The sequence below is a fragment of the Centruroides sculpturatus genome, unplaced genomic scaffold (genome assembly GCF_000671375.1).
Source record: "Centruroides sculpturatus isolate CEXI.00-Female unplaced genomic scaffold, Cexi_2.0 scaffold2510, whole genome shotgun sequence".
Taxonomy (NCBI): domain Eukaryota; kingdom Metazoa; phylum Arthropoda; class Arachnida; order Scorpiones; family Buthidae; genus Centruroides; species Centruroides sculpturatus.
This window is the reverse complement of record NW_019386761.1, coordinates 13,389-27,703: the sequence shown is the minus strand read 5'-3', so window position 1 is coordinate 27,703 and position 14,315 is coordinate 13,389. Positions and strand designations below refer to the sequence as shown.

Below are 14,315 nucleotides of genomic sequence, written 5' to 3'. Positions count from 1 at the left end.
GACTAGCGGGGTAAGATCGGCAACATAAAGCCACATTAGAAGCAAAGGATAAAAATCAAACAGATGATAAATGAAAACATGTTTGCATTTGTTATTCATGTATATATGTCTTTGAACTTGCATTTCGTTGTAATAATATTAAATGGGTGTTGGATTTGTATTTCTTTGTTTTAATAGTGAATTCCAACTTATACATTGTTAATAACATAATTTTATATACGTGCCTATCTTGCCCCATTACTGTTGCCCCTATACCAGGGGCAACTTTAATAAAAATAATTAAAATAATTACAACTTTACAAAAAGAGAGAAGTTGCCGATCTTGCCCCTATACCCGGGGCAACTTCGTCAATTTCTCTCTTCTTGTAAAGTTGTAATTATTTTAATTATTTTTATTTCCAAACTGATTTTAACCAGTTCTATAGTAAGGTAACATTCCAATAGACAATATGCAAAGCTTTTTTTTCAGTTTACAGCAGTATTTATTACACAAAATTTAAGTAAAGCTTAACATGCCGATCTTGCCCCGGTCTCCCCTACTATTGATTAATTGTTCGTATCAAAGTAGAATTTTAAATGACAGTAGGCAATAAATAAACAGAAAGTAATTCTTAGAAATCAAAAAGAAAAAAACTAATACAAAATTTTATTAATTTGACCTTCCTATTTTTCTTTGATCGTTTTGACAAATTTCCAATTCGCAGCAAATGCCTCATTAAATTGATAACCTTGATTTCATCTTTAATTTAATAACAGTAAAATGTAGTTTTTTTTTTTAACATTCCTCGTGATAAGTTCGAATTTTATTTTCAAACAATACAATAATTTTTATAAATATTCAATCCTCACACACAAAGCAAATTCAAATAAAATATATTCAGAAAACAATCGAAATATAATTCATTATTTAGTTTTAATATATTCTATTTTTAAGTTTATTTCACACTTTTAATAAACAAGTTTTCTATTTATTACTTTATATAAATTATTNTTCTATTTTTAAGTTTATTTCACACTTTTAATAAACAAGTTTTCTATTTATTACTTTATATAAATTATTTTATTTAATCAATTATTTAAATATGAGAATAAACTTTTATAATATTTAAAGAAAAATTCTTTTGAAATTTGTTTGAAATTTTAAACGTTCTTTAGTATTTTAATGTGAACGAGGTATATGCTTACTTTAAATGTATTGGCGATTAAAAATAGTAAATTCTTTTATGTTTTTATAAAAATTGTTTACACCAAATTTTTACTATTTGATGTCTTTTCTTGTTTGTTTGTTAAAGAATGTTTACCTTGTACATAACACAAAAGTGTCATATTGATGTACCGAAGGAGAGATTTATGTAAATATACCCTGTGTCACTCCTTTGGAATATAATAAAATTGTTTGTCATAAGATTAGATTAGTGCGAGTTATATTAAGTTGTGTTGCTAATAGTTCTCAATTTATTGCAATATAGCACTAAAGAGGGACTTAGAAACTAAATAAGCCCGAAATGCACATGTAACCTGATACTTCTATAAATGATGTTCCTGACCTTGAAGCTGTAAGACATTTAGTAAATGTAAATATCTTACAGCTTCAAGGCCAGGAACATTATTTATTGAAGTATCAGGTTACATATGTAAAACAGTCTACCGGAATTTATTGTCTGGATTAAAGAGACATATACATAAGAACGAATAGATAGCTATCAAATTACAGAAAATTGTGAACAATGGAAGTGTTAAGAGAAAGCGAGGTGCAAGAATTAAAGGCGCAGATGCGGTTTTTTTCGTTTTTGCGCGAAATCGAACATACTTTTAGACCCATCTAAAAATTCTGTAATTAGTCTGGGATGATCTAATTCTTTCATTTTGTAAAATCGGGTAAGATTGGCTATGATGTAATAATCTTAATCTTCGCTGTCGTTACTTTTTGCCCGAGCAACGCCGTCTTATCTGCTAGTCATTATAGAAATGAGTAAAGACCAGAAAAAAGATTTGATAATGCAATAAAAAGTTTTATTTTTGTTTCCTCGTTACTTAATTCTCTTATGAACTACTTCTAATCACTTACTTTATTGGAACATTTAATAACTTTACTCTTGAGTTTTTACTGAGTAATTCAGAAGAATAACTGAAAATCCATTGATATACATAAAGAATATAACGTTGATATTTATTCTCAGTGCATAATGAGGATACTCGTTACTTCTAGTTGTAATGAGGATATTTTTAATCTAAGATGTCTGACAGTTTTTAAATATCGTTGACATTTTAAGAAGTTTTATTAAACTTTCTTTTTTCTGACTGTTTTATATATGTTACGGTTTATGTGATTAATCAATTTATATTAATTTTCGTAAAAATTAAAATTGTCTTCCAAAAATAAATAACTTTCTTTATAGTTGTCAGTTGTCTTTACAAAAGTAGTTTCTACATGAGAGCATGAAATTATTTTGCTATATCAATTATAATAATTTTTATAAAAAAATAAAATATAAGCATGTTGTTATGTCGATTTTTTGACATCATTAAAACAGGTTATTTATATAACGTAAAATTTTTAGAATCAAAAGTTGTAAACCCTAAAAGCTACCGTCTTTAGGATAAGAAACGTTTTCATCCACCTCAAATAACTATAACCATAACAATAATTAAGATAATATTTAATATATATAATTATCAAAATATACCCAATTTGGACGCAGTTTTAAATAAAAATGTGCTATAAATAGTTGAAATCCTGGTTTAAAACTTTCAAGCGGGAGAAAAGTAAAGACAACACGAGAAAAAGCGGAAACAGGATCTGTGGATCTCCGGGCCAGGCTGGAGATCCACAGATAAACTTTAAACCTTATCTGTGGATCTCCAGCCTGGCCCGGACAGCACTTTCGGTCTATTGGAGAGCGACGTAAGACTTCTAAGATTGAAAGACTGCCGATCACGTGTCATAAAAACTGATTGTGATTGGCATTTCTTTCTCGTCTTTCGAGACTTGTATCATGTTGCTAATTTGACATCGGTGATCAGCTATAATCTGTAAAAAATTTACACGACTTTTAAGTCACTGACGTTTTACACGTGTACAGATTCGTCTTCACTAGATTCTTACGTAGAATACTTGTCACATTTAAAGTCCTGTTTGAATACACTTAAACCGAAAGTATTTTATAAAATTAAAACTTTGAACTAAAATATTATTTTTACGGTTTTTAATGAATGTAATAAAATCAATCAAAATATGTTCACATTGTACGTTTTTATTTTCTTCCTGCATACATTTATTAAAACTTATATTATTTTTATGTTTGAAAATTCCAAAATATTTTAAACATTTTCTTTTATAATTGTCTGTCAATAACGACGGACTTGAAATTACGTATTACTCTAAACGAAAATTTATTCCATTAAAGCTTATCGATTTTCACAAATGTAAGAACGTGAAGTGTTTTATCGATGTTATCTCTTGATTTTTACGAAGCTATAAATATGAAAGAATGACTTTCGAACTTTTGTTTCGAAAAGTATTTTGAACTTTTTGTCAAATAATTTTCATCATAAATTATATTACTTGTGTACTTTCTACGACGATCCTCTTAAGTTTTCCAGATCCTCTTCGAAATCTAGGACGGGATGTTCTAAAGTAGTTGGTTGTGTGATATATTTCTGTTGTGCACGAGAATCATCGTCCTCTTTTGTTACAGAAGTATGGATACTTTCTATCTCTTGTATTGGTATGTTCTCTGTAAAAATGTCTTTTTCTGTTATATCTAAGATGGGAAATTCTGCCGTAATAGATTGTTCCGCAATCCATTACGGAATCCATTCCTCGTATATATCATAAGGATCATCTCTTTTTGTTTTTTCTTTTTCAGACTAATGGCTATATTCTTCGTGTTGTATTGGTCTGTTTTCAGTAAGAAAATCTTCTTCTGTAATTTCTAAAACGACAATTTTAGATGTAATTTCATGTTGCGCGATCCATTCCTCGTATATGTCAGTAGGCCTATAGTTTTTTTTCATTACTTGTTTTTCAGAGCCAGGGCTGTGTCGTTCATATTGGCTAGTTTCTGAAGAAATATCGAGCTGTTCACTGAACTCATATTTTTTAGCCACCTGACTTACCTGTGGAAAAGAATAGAATATTTTCCAAAGTATTTGTTTTGTCCTCGAGCTGATTAGTAATTGAGTTTTATACATTTTATCTAATAATTTAAAAGTTAATTCACAATACATTAATGCACGTAAGTTTTTAATCGCAAATAGTATATGTAAATGATTGATACTGGTAAAACAAACAGTCGTGAATCAAGAACTTTAAAATTTTTTTTAAAAAAACTTCACAAGGTTAAAAAAGACACTTGATCTTTTTTTAACCTTGTGAAGTTTTTTTTACCAATTTTTACCTGTGTTTAAGAAGAGTTCTTCAAAACAAATTTTGTAAGACTGTTACTTCTGTGGTAGTGTAAAAAGGATAAAGATGGACTCAAAAGTTAATTTGACTTTTTGTAAATAGTCTAAAATTCGAAATTTGAAGAAATACATCCTGAGTTATTACAAAAATTGTAATTATAATATAGGTTACATTTAAAATATGGAGCCAGTACACTGTCTATGAACAATGGGTTGTATTACTAGGTTAATGGCAATTCGAAGGTCGGGTTGTTCGTAAGAGGGGCGGTCGTAATGGTGACAGAAAGCGGAATAGAGGTGCTCAGGAGGCTTGTGGTGTTATCACCGGAGGAAAATTTATTTCTTCTTGGAAGGCTTGTGTAAATCGAAATGGGTAGATGTACTGTACCTCACTTGTAAGACAAACATCGCTACTTGTCATTGACTTTGTCCTTAGATATGAACAAATATGAGGGCGATCTTCACTGACATTTCATTGACCATCCGTTCGGTATTAGGTTCCGTTTCGGTTTAGGTATTAGATATAGGGTCCCACCACTCTTCTGATTTGGCCATGTATAAACCCGTTGCGAGGTTGAAGTTCTTGTATTGTAGATAATATAAATTTTGCTGGGAAAATGGAGAGGATGAGTTTAAAGTTACGATGATTACTACATTCCTTCAGGTTATACTATCCAGGACGGGGGATCTGTTAGATTTGGGATATTTTTGGATCGCTCTCTATAAGTTTTCAGGATGGCCGATGTGCATGGGGTACGGCCTCCCTTTTTAAATTTAATTAATAGAGTAGTGAAAGTTCAACCACCAGTTCCAAATTTTTACTTTCTTGTTGGATGCTTTTATGTGTTTTTTAAGGAATGGTTGTAACCTAACGGACTAGTAGCCTCTAAAAAAAAGGTCCGGTCGTCGAAGGTATTCTGGAACACGTGATTAAAATAAATGATGGTTTCAAAAAATATTTTTGGACAGACTGTGTTTTTTTATTAACTTAAAAGACACTTTTATTAAAAGGACAGTCTAACGGAATATTGTTTTCTTACGGACACTACGTATTTTTTTGCATAGCAGTCGAGAATTATCACTCATGCACTGGAAGGGTATCGATTCCAATCGAGAATAGGAGACTGTATCATAGTTCGAACCATTGGGTGTGTTGTTGAAATATGGGGGTGGAAATTGCATTGTTTTCCCTTCCAAAAGCAGTTGTTATCCTTGAAGGGACATGAAAGGGGTTTAAACTCACAATTGTCCTCGTGGATGGTTGATCTCTTGGACTAGTTCTGGGCATCCGTACATTTGATAGAAGCAAGGCGATCTTATAGAGAAAACAATCTGTCCTACAACCAGCTGTTCTCTGCAAGTGTGGCACGTCGTAATCCTAGATATGTATTGACAACAAACGATGTGTCCGTTCGTATATTGATATACTAGCGGTTGCACCTCATTGTAGCATATCGGGCAGCTTAACAAAGCGGTTAACATAGAGTCAGACAGGTTCATCGTGATGACGTCTGAAAAGTCTGGAAATGAGAGAGAAGATGTATGCGATATCTCTTCGAAAGAGAGATTTTTCTTTATTATTATTTTAATTCCTTATAATTAAAGCTGATTAGCTTGTCGACTTTGATCTTATCTTGCAGGATTTACATGAGAATTGGAGCTCAGTCCACTGACAGTGTAGGTGTTACATTAGAGTTGTGAAGGTTGACTTGGCATACTCTGCTAGTAAAGGTTTTTTGAGGTTTGATTGTTTTTAAGTGCAGTTAGAGAAGAGTGCACGCCAAATTAACCTAGCAAAGGAAGAATTTAGTGCTTTAACAGATGGCGCTTAAGGGGTGATGTCATATTGTAATGTTTCGTTAGCATTTTCGAATAGTTCCGTCCATGGCCCTTGTGGTTTCGTCTAAAAATATAACCTGTAGAGACATGTCGCGACTGTATGGCAAATTTAAAATCAGAAACATAAATCATCGCGAATACTCCAATGCAGTTTCTCCTGCCTGATTTAATTTAAAAATGGCGACACGAACACCATGTCTTATTGGCATATGGTAGTTTCTGTACTGTTCTTATTTACTGGTGTTTAGTTTATTAAATATTTATTAAATATTATAGTGTGCAAAAGAAAAATATTGAATAAAAGATTCTTTTAGAATTGAGAATAATATTTAATACGGCTGGAAAAAAAAAGTAGAAGAAAAACGAGAATTTAGAAGTAAATGGAATGAATCCTGCGCAGTTGTGCCAACTTAACGGGATTCCCAGTGTATTTAATATGTCAAGAAATGTATTCTAATAATAAAAAATAAAATGTACAAAGACATATTTTAAATAAACATAAAGCATTTGTAAACACTTATTGTGAGAGAGAGGGGGAGAGAGAAAAGAAGAACGGCAGTAGAAGAATTTTAACGTAAAATGAACTTAAGTAAAGATACAGTACCGCACTCTGTCGTCATTTCCTTCTCATGAACAAGACTGGTAGATGGGACTCGGCAAATATAATTTTAAAACATTATATACAACTTACAAATACATATACATTGCTCTAAAAAGTATTTTTCGCAGAACCATATTACGTTAAACTAAAAAAAAGTCTATAATTTAAATTTTATTGTTACAAATTACAATTTATGAATGAATATTTATAATAAGTACAATAACTTTGATACAATTGTCTACATACCAATAATAATACACCATACTTTACTTGTCTAATAGACGTAAACGAAATATTTTAACGTAGTTTAGAAATGTACTGTACTTGTCTAGATTACAGGCCAATAATTATGTAAATTTGTAATAAACATTTCTTAAGATAGGACAGTATAACAGTAGTTTATCGTTTTTCTACATAAATCTTTATAACTGATACCGGGGTCAAAACGATTTCAAAAGAAGTAACGATTTTATCCTGAGGATCCAAAGAGTAAACTTTAAAATTCCGAAGAACATTCGCCAAAATTGTTTTTATTGTAACCATCGCAAGTTTATATCCTGTAAATAAATCATTATAGTAAAATAATACTGTTATTAATTTATTAACGAATCACTTACCGAGACAATTTCGTGGACCAGCGGAAAATGACAGAAAAGCATAAGGATGGAGTTTTTTAAAGTTTTCAGGAAGAAAACGTTCTGGATCGAACACCTGGATTTTCGTAAACAGAAGGATTGTGGTGAATGGCATGGAGGCAAATTACGAAAGTAGATTTTGGTGGCAAAACATGATCATCTGTTTTATTGATATAATGACAAAATAAGGAGTTATTAATAGAAACAGCACATTCTAAAATGATACAACTAACCTATTTTTATTTTATACGGATTTTTTCTTGAAATGACAGGAATAGGCGGATAGATTCTCATCGACTCCTGAAAAGTTTACTATTGAAACGATCAAATTAATTTCTGTACATATTTAAAAAGATTGAAAAGTTACCTTTATTACGCATTCTAAATACGTCATTTTCTGCAAGTCAGCAACTGTTATATCTCTATTCATGTCATTTTGGAAAATGCTCTGTAATTCCAGATAAACTTTGTCTTGTATTTCGTGGAATCTTCCCAGAAAGTAAAGGCTCCATGATATAGCATGGGCAGTTGTATCGTGACCCTGATAATAAGTTGAAGTGAAAAATGAAATTTTTCCTGAATTGGATATTAATTATTAATACTTTTTCGTTAAATATTTCTTTATTAGATGGATTAGTTATTTCTTTGTATTTGATTACGAGTGTATTGTAATTTAGAATGATGACTTTACAGCCTCGACTATCTTCCCGTTTATTCACATAATATGTATTCCATTAGTTATTGTTTGATTTATTCGTTTACTATAGTATCAAGTCGTCATTATCTATCTGAATAATTTCTGAATGGCTTTGTCCAACACCAAACTTCTTGGAATAACTGAGAAATCCGCAGTCCTTTATTAAAAATGAGTTAAAACTCAAATTTTCAACACAAATAATTTATCAAGTGAAATGGAAAAAATGACCAACGCTTTAATGAAATAAATTAATTTACTTCAAATGTTCAAAACTCAGCAGTACCAATAGATTTTTAATTTCACAAAATTTTCTTAAATACTCACTTGTCAGAGAGATAATTTTTAAAAATTTTATTATATATGCAGGATTTCTTCGAATTATATTTCACATATTACTTAGTTTATATACTTTACTTATTTCACATATTACTTAGTTTATATACTTTATTAATACATTTATTAATAAATTTCACATACATTTTGCATCAAATATAATTCTAAATTAACTGATAAGAAAGTTAATTGTTATTATTAATGAAATATGATTTACATAACAATTTAATTAATAATAATGCAATAATAAATATATGCAAGATTATAAGACTGTTTTGGTTAATACATTTAACGAATTATACATACCCCAGAAACAAGGCCATCTACATGTCTGATAACGTCTTTTTCTGACATTAAACCCTGGTTGATATGAAGATCTAACAGTGAATCTATTAAACACTGTCTGTTTTTTATCTTTTCTTCTTCTACATTGTGTGCATCATCCCCTGAGTGTTGCTGCTGGATTTTTATGAACTGTTCTTTTCTTTTCGTAAACACCTACACATTAAATTAAAACATAAATCTGTTAAAACTAAACATACGCTTTTAACTTTTCTCTAATTTGATTTACCTTATAGTCGAACTTGCGAATTATTCCAATGTCTCTTTTTAAATTTCTTCCCATTTCAGTCATGGCAAAAATTGGGGAAAACCAATACAATGGATTTAATAGCCATTTAGGATAATATTGTGTCAATCTAAAATTTAATTTAAATTATATTATACGAGAGTTTAATGTCAACGAATTTCAACAGAAATATATTTTGTGTCCTGATTTAAATATTTGAAATCTAATTCTGTATAAATATACAGTAATAGAATAAAATTTTCTATTTGAAACCTTCCATACATATGCTGCAATGGGAGGTTCTGAGCAAGTCAGAACCTTCAATGAAATTTGCATTGAAATTACTTATTTAAAAAATAAAATAGAAGTTACAGAAAAAATGTGTTTGTTTCAATGTCGCCACAGCAACAATAGACAGAATGTAATCTCAAGATCGACCATCTCTAGCTAGGAGACCAAACTCAGGTCAAACTCGAAAGAATTTCTCTTTCGAGTTTGCTGCTGGATTTTTATGAACTGTTCTTTTCTTTTCGTAAACACCTACACATTAAATTAAAACATAAATCTGTTAAAACTAAACATACGCTTTTAACTTTTCTCTAATTTGATTTACCTTATAGTCGAACTTGCGAATTATTCCAATGTCTCTTTTTAAATTTCTTCCCATTTCAGTCATGGCAATGGGAAAATGCCATTTCATTCATGTCATGACATTTCAGTCATGGCAAACTCGAAAGAATTTCTCTTTCGAGTTTGACCTGTTTCACGATTCAAGTTTTATCTTTTTTCTTGTTTGTTTCATATGGAGACTCTAGCCTGTTGGCTTTTTCTCCAAAGTGCACCACCTAGCTATTAGACAAAGCAGTTAGTGAGTATACAAAAAGTTCCAAGACTTTCATATGTTGACAAGGAGGAAGGTTGGCTTATGGCCAATGTATGGGAGTTAAAGGGCAAACGATAGTGAGATCCAAGATCAAGGAACACCCAATTTTTGGTAGGCTCCCGCATACTGCGGGAAAACTACCAATAATGAAAAGATGTTTCTGGCAAGCCACAGTGGGGACAATTAGGCAAGACGTGCAGGCATTGTGAGTAAAGAAACCTGTTCAATGGAGCTGTATCGGTGTGAAGACAGGCCAATAGAGTTTCAGTGTGATGTGACTATGCATGCTGATAGATCCAAGAGAAAGGTTGGAAAAGGTCACTCTTTTCTCTGGAGAATGGTGGACCAGGTGTCCATGTAAGTGTGTAATAGATTTCCACAATGGATGAGGTCACGTGCCATGAGAGGTCTCCACGAGGAGCCAGTGAAAATGTCATTGCTCGCTTCCTGATCAGTAGCTTCGTTAATATGGATGCCAACGTGATCTGGAGTCCACCCGATTTCAAGAGGGGTAAGATAGGATGTGAACTGATTACAGCAGCTAGGTCAATGATAACCACCGGGGAAAAATTGACATTGGCAAATGCCTGGAGGATAGATTTACCATCAGAAAGGATGGCTGTTGGACTGTTAAAGCGGGCACTGATGTGAATTGCCTGTTAAATATCAAGAGCTTCTGCCCACATCAAAGACGCTGCAGTTGGTATGGAGCGACCATGTTTTCTTGACAGTGTGGGCTGGAATGACCACACCGAACACAGTCTGTGAGTGAGATTTTGAGTTTTGACCCCAATAAGAGTTCAACTCCACCAGGTAATTGCTTGTAACTCAGCAAACCGAGCACTCAAGGCTGCTGGAGGTTCGGGTTATCATCCTGATGTATGTGAGTAAGGACGCTTACAGAGCTCGGGGCACTTGCCTCTGATGGTCAAAGTGAGAGATTGGCAGGAAAATTTTTCTAAATATATATAATCTTAATTTATTCGAGAGATTTTTTTTATCTGAAATTATTATTGCAAATTAAAATAAGATAGAGTTTATGAAATCGTATTTTAAAAAAGGTGGTTTCATTGATCATCAATATATAAAATGATCGATGATTTTAATAAAACTGCTTAAAATTTTTGTGATAAACAACAATAACATATTAGTATTGTGAAAAACATTCGTATTAAATTGGTATTTATTATATTTTAAAATAAAAGTTTGTTAATATTATTTTAAACGTTGTATATATATTTTAAAGTATCTATAAAATTTTACAGTGCATCTTATATTATATATCATTTTGTAAATATTACTGGGAAAACATTGTACAGAATTTTCCATACCTGTGAAGGGCTGCGATGTATTCTTCATTATTTTCAGACTGAGACTTTATAAAAATTCCTAACATTACGTCTACATAAAAATAAATTGTTATTTATCATGCTTAAATAAATTTTTTGCACTATAGACTAATACCTAGAATTGCGTCCAAAGTGCATAATTTCATCCATTTGAGAACATTAAAAATTTCTTTTTCCTGCAGTGTTCTCAGTTTCTCCACTAAGGTGTTTGAATGCTCCATGAGCACATCTTGATAATTTTTCAGATTCCAAAGATGATAATTTGGAACTAAATATTTTCTCTTTTTTCTCCAGATATTCTCAGGACTTTATTTAATTAAATATAGAAAATTGTAAATTACAACATTTTAAGTAAATATAAAATAATCCATTACCTGATCAAAATATAATTCTCTCCAAGCAATGGAATAAAGAAATCGTAAGAAGAATCCTTATTGAGTAAACTGTTGCTCTTTAGCACTTCCTACAAAAAATAATACATTTTCATTTATCTATATCTATATCTATATATATATATATAAATGGACATGTATGTCCCTATATTTCACTTTTTCGCCAAAACTACACATCGCACGTGAATGGTGTTTGTATGTGGTGGTAGCCCCAAGTCTCCATTCGTGCATAGGGGTGGTTGGGTCTCGATGGCTATAAGGGTGCGGGAGATATGAGGCTGAAAGTGGTTGAAAGTGGCTTTCTATTTCGAATGTTTTGTTCGAATTTTTCGAATTTGTTCGAATTAAATTCGAACATAAAATTCGAATATTGGTTCGATTATAGAACGATTGTAAACGTTCCAGAAACGTTGAAAATAGTTCGTTTGACTAAACGTAAAAATTCTCTAATTAGTCTGGAAACGGGGGACCTAATTCTTGCATTCTGTGAAAACGGGTAAGATTAGCTATAATGTAATTATCTTAATTTTCACTATCGTTACTTTTTGCCCAGCGAAGCGGGTCCTTGCAGCTAGATTGTAGATTACTTAGAAAAACAGTCTTTTATATATATATAAAAACTATATTACATACAAATAAAAACCCAGCGAAGCGGGTCCTTGCAGCTAGTATATATATAAAAATGGACGTGTGTGTCCCTATATTTCACTTTTCCGCAAAAACTACACATCGAACATGAATGCTGTTTGTGTGGTGGTAGCCCCAAGTTTCCATTCGTGCACTATGGTGGTTGCGTCTCGATAGCTATAAGGGTGCGGGAGGTATGGAGCTGAAAGTGGTTGAAAGTGGTTTTTTATTTCGAATGTTATGTTCGAATTTGTTCGTTTTTGAAACAATATTCGAATTTGTTCGAATTTAATTCGAACAATATTCGAATTCGAATTGATTCGATTATAGAACGATTGTAAACGTTCCAGAAAATTGATCAAATTGAAAATAGTTCGTTTGACTGGACATGAAAGTTCTCTAATTAGTCTGGAAACGGGGGACCTAATTTTTGCATTCTGTGAAAACGGGTAAGATTGGCTATAATGTAATTATCTTAATCTTCACTATCGTTACTTTTTGCCCGTAAACAAAAACCCAGCGAAGCAGTTCCTTGCAGCTAGATTCTAGATTACAGTAGACCCCCCTATAACGCGAGTTCCTATAACGTAGATTCCTATAACGCGGCGAAAAAATTGCGACAATATTCGTATAAAGACGCTAAAAGGGACGCATAAAACGCAGACGAGCAGCCGAACTACTTTCCGCCGTCCAGCGCCACGCTACGGAGAGTTTAAGCGGGTAAGTTGAGTTTACTATCGTCTGTAGAATAGAATAAGTTTATTAACATAATAGGTAATTGCCTGTTACAATCTAATAGTGATAAATTTTTCTTTTAAATCGAATGATAAGATTAAGGAGTTTATTGAATTCATTGAGCTAGAGCTTAATTTAAAAAAACATAGAAATTGACGAGGTAATGCCACTGGGAAAAAGTAATTCAAATAACTATGTAGTGAAAGTAGTCTTGGTATCGGTTAAAGATAGAAATCTCATTCTTAAAGAATTTTGGCGGAATAAATCTACTAAATGAGACTACTAGAATTATTATGAAGTCAGATTTATGCTATAGATCTAGAATTAGAAGAAAATATCTTATTAATAAAATTAAAACATAGTTTTCTGCTGAAACTAAATTAACGGTAAAAGACGATTACTTTTTAAAAAATCACCATAAATATTCTTTGGACATGAATACTAGCGAAATTATTCCAATTGATCATTTTTAGACCATGCAAACTAGATTCTATAGACAACACAATTGCTATGTCTAACATACAGTGTGACAGCAATGATAACTTTTGGTTAACATTTAAAAAGTATAACTATCGTATGGTTAATTACTTGCTTGACAGTAATATTTACAGTGAAAACATGGAACTAATAGCAAATGAAAATTGTAGCAAAACTTTAATCACCTTTTGGAACTGTCAGGGTTTGAAAGCTAAGTTGCATGCTTTGCAAAATAATATGATTCACTTTAAACTGTTCAATTCTATAGTGTTAAACGCCTTGTTGTATGCTGCTCCTATTTGGTGTCTCAACAAATACAATAAGTTTGAAAAACTTCAAAATATTGAAAATTGATCAAATTGAAAATAGTTCGTTTGATTCTCGGCAAATCTCTTCAGTGGTAGGTGTTATATGACAATTACTATGGTTATTGAAATATTGAATGTAAATGGGGTTTGCTTGCAAAACCTCCGCAGATGAAGTCGCGGGTAACAGCTAGTGAGACATAATAATATAATCGTTTTATTATTAACTAGCTGTTACCCGCGACTTCGTCAGCGGAGGTTTTGCAAGCAAACCCCATTTACATCCAATATTTCAATAACCATAGTAATTGTTATATAACACCTACCGCTGAAGAGAATTGCCGAAAATCAAACGAACTATTTTCAATTTGATCAATTTTCTGAAACGTTTACAATCGTTCTATAATCGAACCAATACGCAATAACAAATTCGAATTTAAAACGGTTCGAACATTTTTAAAATTGAA

The 14,315-nt window shown here is 31.7% G+C and overlaps 1 pseudogene; it reads right to left on the bottom strand.

Annotated features, from left to right (window-relative positions):
* Nucleotides 1–7,021: 7,021 nt before the first annotated feature.
* LOC111615733 lies at nucleotides 7,022–11,813 on the bottom strand (annotated as a pseudogene).
* Between the last annotated feature and the right edge of the window lie 2,502 nt (nucleotides 11,814–14,315).